Here is a 5,188-nt window from a genome sequence, read left to right as displayed (position 1 = left end):
GGAGGAACAAGGGAAGGCTTCACGTTATTGCTCAGCTCCAGTATTTAATTTATCAAATTAGAGGAGACAATTCTTATAGTCACATGGCAAGAAAAATGTGATTTGCCAGCAAGTATGCTGAGGAAATATAATCATGCAGCCAACTGCTTGCCTAGAAACTCCAGTCTAGAAGGCATAGGAGCAATAACAGGGGGGACTCTGGCAAAATGACAAGGTGGGTGAAACTTGTGTTCAGCTCCCAGTCACAACCTCTTAGTCCAAAATGCCTTGCAGAGCTGTTAAGAGCATGAAATGAAAATTCTAAGTAAAGCCATCCTGAATATTTGGAGGAGAGGCAGTTAAATGGAAGTGCTGCTGCTGTATTTACGTACAAAGGAGGAGGAAACTCCCAAGACATGAGGAGGGGGGAATATATCCATGATGTTATGTACAGTGGTACCTCAGGTTACATACGCTTCCGGTTACATATGCTTCAGGTTACAGACTCCGCTAACCCAGAAATAGTGGTTCCAGTGCTTCAGGTTAAGAACTTTGCTTCAGAATAACAGAAATCGTGCTCTGGCGGCGCGGCGGCAGCAGGAGGCCCCATTAGCTAAAGTGGTGCTTCAGGTTAAGAACAGTTTCAGGTTCAATGCGCTTCGCAGGACGAATTTCCCTATGGGCTTGCTTCGCAAGACGAAAATGTCTTGTGAGTCTTGAGATTTTTTTCCCGCTTTCCCCCCCTTTTTCTAAGCCGCTAAGCCTTTAATAGCCTTTTAGCAGCTAATCCGCTAAGCCGCTAAGCCATTAATAGCCGCTAAACCGCTAATAGCGCTAATCCGCTAATAGGGTTGCTTCGCAAGACGAAAAAACCGCTAGACGAAGATACTCGCGGAATGGATTAATTTCGTCTTGCGAGGCACCACTGTACTAGAAAAAGCCTAGAGGCCAACTTAGGCCAACCAGAGGCAACATGGGATAAAGCAATGTTGTACCACGTCAATGTCATAGCTTCCCCCAAGGAATCCTGGGAGCTGTAGTTTGTTAAATGGTGCTGACAGTTGTTAGGAGAATCGTATTCCACCCCCAAAAAACCAATGTTGTAGGGCACAATGTGCCGGTGTTTGGCACCGCTTTGGAGTGAATCGGACAACGTTGGGTTTTCAGTGAAACTGTGACCCTGTGGGTTATGGTGCCAAGGGCTCATTTTACATCCTACTGTGAAATGTTGGGTTTGCACTGCCAAACCTTGCAGGGGTCCATTTGCCAGTGTTTGGCGCCACTTTCAAGCGAATCGTTCTTTGCGAAACTGTGACCGTCTGCCTGCTTCACAGCCACTGAAGCAGGACAAGACTTTCTTTGGAACTAGGAGAAGACTCAGTTTGTGTTACCTAATGGGTCCTGGCTGGCTTCTATAAATATCCAGACAGCTGTCCGCACCCAGCACAGCTGGAGGACCAAAGCCCGAGGGGATTGCCATTTTGCCGGGTTGCCTTGGAAAGAAGTGAGGCAGGAAGACAAGATGCTGTGTGGTTAAATAACAGAACCGGAGTGCCCGGAGGTGGTTGGAGGCTGGATGGCGGCTAACAGATTGAGGTTGAATCCTGACAAGACAGAAGTACTGTTACTTGGGGAGACAAGGGATGGGCGGATGTGGGGGACTCCCTGGTCCTGAATGGGGTAACTGTGCCCCTGAAGGAGCAGGTGCGCAGCCTGGGAGTCATTTTAGACTCACAGCTGTCCATGGAGGCGCAGGTTAATTCTATGTCCAGGGCAGCTGTCTACCAGCTCCATCTGATACGCAGGTTGAGACCCTATCTGCCAGCAGACTGTCTAGTCAGAGTGATGCATGCTCTAGTTATCTCCCGCTTGGACTACTGTAATGTGCTCTACATGGGGCTACCTTTGAAGGTGACCCAGAAACTACAACTAATCCAGAATGCGGCAGCTAGACTGGTGACTTGGGGCGGCCGCCAAGACCACATATCACCGGTCTGGAAAGACCTACATTGGCTCCCAGTACATTTCCGAGCACAATTCAAAGTGTCGGTGCTGACCTTTAAAGCCCTAAACGGCCTTGGTCCAGTATACCTGAAGGAGCGTCTCCACCTCCATCGTTCTGCCCGGACACTGAGGTCCAACTCTGAGGGCCTTCTGGCAGTTCCCTCCCTGTGAGAAGTGAAGCTACAGAGAACCAGGCAGAGGGCCTTCTCGGTAGTGGCGCCCGCCCTGTGGAACGCCCTCCCATCAGATGTCAAAGAAATAAACAACTATCATTTAGAAGACACCAGAAGGAAGCCCTGTTTAGAGAAGTTTTTAATGACTGATGTTTTAAAGTATTTTTAATCTTTTGTTGGAAGCCGCCCAGAGTGGCTGGGGAAACCCAGCCAGATGGGCAGGGTATAAATAAATTATTATTATTATTATTATTATTAAAAGCTGTTTGGAAAGAAGAGGGCTGAAGGTTGAACTGTGTTTGCTAATATGTAAAAGTTTTAAAGGAAAAGGAAAGAGTAGTTGGCAAGTTAAAGAAAGAATTGATTGTATTAAACTTTTGCATATTGGACATACAATGTTAACACAATCTAAGTGAGAAATACATATGATTAATGCTGAAAATTAACTAATGAACTAACTAATGAATTCTAAAGTGATTTGGTGATAAAATTAATTAGAATTAGAATTGAAGTGAGATCTTAAAAATTAAATATCTGACTTGATTGAAGATCATTTACATAATGCATTAGAACTTTATTTACAATGAATTATTCATATGAACTTTAATGAATTATAATTTAAACAGGGAACTAATTAATTGATGGAATAAATATCTGATGAGTAACTCATCGGTAATTAAAAGAAAATATATTCAGATCATTGGTGTGGATGGGGTGTCAATAACATAATTATTTAGAAAGCCTAAACCAGCTCAGCAGGGAACTTCTTGGGGCACTAAAACAGGACTGGCATTTGGTTAGAAAGTCTGTCTCCTAAGTGTGGGGAGCAATCGTAAAAAAAGCTCAACTTTTGGGCAAAATCCGAAAAAAAGCTCAACAACTTTGACCTGCCCTCACGCATGTTCACTTCATCAAATCCGGCCCTCTTTGAAAAAAGTTTGGACTCCACTGGCATACAGTAACAATTATGGGGAAAGTTGTGGAACAGAAACATTAATTTCGCGGCAAGTTATGCAATAAAAGAAAATATGATGAAAACAGCCCATGGACCGTAGTTAACACCCACCATATTGGCAAAAAATGTCTTTTAAAAAATCCAAAAGTGTATGTTGGAAGTGGAATGAAATGGAGGGATCTTTTATCCAATGTGGTGGTCCTGTAAAATAATTAAGGAATATTGGGAAACTATATATAATGAATTTAAAAAGATACTCAAATAGACTTTCCCCCAAAACACCTGAGAGTTTCCTCTTGGGTATGGTGACTACGGAGGTCAAAAAGAACCACACAAGAGTTTATTACTATGCACCACCGCCGCAGCTAGAACTTTATTGGCAAAAAGGTGGAGAACAAGTGTAATACCCACTAAGGAAGAATGGCAGTGTAAAATGTTTGAAATATGCTGAATTGGCTGGTCTGATGAACAGGATAAGAGAAAATGAAGATGAGGAATATACAAGAAGGAATGGATAATGTTTATTGAATATATTAAGAACCAATATAGACAAATACACAGCTTAGCAGATCTCGAAGAAATCCAGAAGAGTTGAAACACATAGGAGTTTTTAACAGATGACAAATTGGATTATTGAAAAGATGCGGATTACAGGGACTAGCAGAAAAGGAACCAGGAAAAGGCTGGAAGGGAAGTCATATGTAGACATCATGTATTTGGCACGAAGTTGCAAATGGGACAAAGGAAGGGGGCTAAAGACGCTCTCTGTTCTTGAAAATGCAAATAAAAACCTGTTGGAATGAATTCACGACAGATGAGTGGCAGGTGTCATGTGAGAGGCGTCTGCCGGGGCAAGCCCCGGGAACTCTCTTTTATTGAATATTACAAACATTGCCACAGGTGTGCTTGTGGCTGATTGGTTGATACAAACACAAAGCAACTTGTTGCTGATTGGTTAACATAGGAACAAGGCGGGAATTACATATAAACATTAATCACCGATAGATTAAAGGCTGGGAAACGGAGCTGGAATTAGACAGGCATGAAGCCTCCTAATTAAATTATAACTAAAGATTGATATAGCATGACTAAAACAATTACTAATGATTGATCATAACATGAAAGAATATAATAATTGAGTTCCGTAGATGTGGTCAGCTATGCATTAAGAACAGATCATATTGTTTGTTCATGAACTTAAGAAGAACTGAGGAATGAGGGAATGTCTTGGTGTTTAGAACAGGTTTGTACAGTGTGTGCAGAAGCAGAGAAAAGATTATTAAGATCAAGGATTAGGTTTAAAAAAAAGTTGAAGTTATATATTTTAACATTTTATTAAAGATTGGGATTAAAAAAGTGGAAAAGAAACTGCTGGACAAATAATGTGGACTGGAATACAAAAGAGGGAGGTATGAGGAAGTCTAGAAAATAAGTAATTTAAAATTGGAAATGGAAAAGAGAGTTTGTTCTTAATTGTTGTGTTTTGTGTTTTTATTGTTAAGTCTGGTATTGTTTTTTGTGTGTGTTGTTTTTCTTGTTTTGTTGTTTAAAACTTTAATAAAAAAATTAAAAATTAAAAAAAAAAAAAACAGAAGCAGAGAAAAGATTATAAGCGAGACTTCCCAGAATGCAAGAGAAAAGAAGCAATACTTCTCCCATAATGCCACACTTATGTGCAGAAAGAGAACTTCCCTTTAAAAACCAATTAAAAAGAAAAAAGCATAGGGTAAAGGCACGGAAGCCCCGCCTGCCCCCAAGGTCACGCAAACGCCGAGACGTCCGGCACCCATGCGCAGCCGACGGGCCTATATACAACCGTGCAAAAAAATCATTGCGGGCTAGATCTTCCCTGTTAATTGCGCAGGAGCCTGGTCCTCACAAAGAGAGAGGAGAGGCGCGCTGCTCTTCAAGCCACTTTTCTCCCTCCTAACTCCAAGCGCGTCGCACGAATAGGCACTTCCGCCACTCGCTTCCCCGCACATGGCGGAGGCCGCCCAATGGCAACCGGAAGGGGGGCTGCGTCGTTGCGTCACGGGAGCGCGGAACTCTACGGGTTTGGGTTTTTTTTGGCGGCGGT

This window comes from Podarcis pityusensis (assembly GCF_964106645.2).
Source record: "Podarcis pityusensis genome assembly, chromosome: 3".
NCBI lineage: Eukaryota > Metazoa > Chordata > Lepidosauria > Squamata > Lacertidae > Podarcis > Podarcis pityusensis.
The sequence above is the reverse complement of the archived record's forward strand: the minus strand, read 5'-3'. Positions refer to the sequence as shown.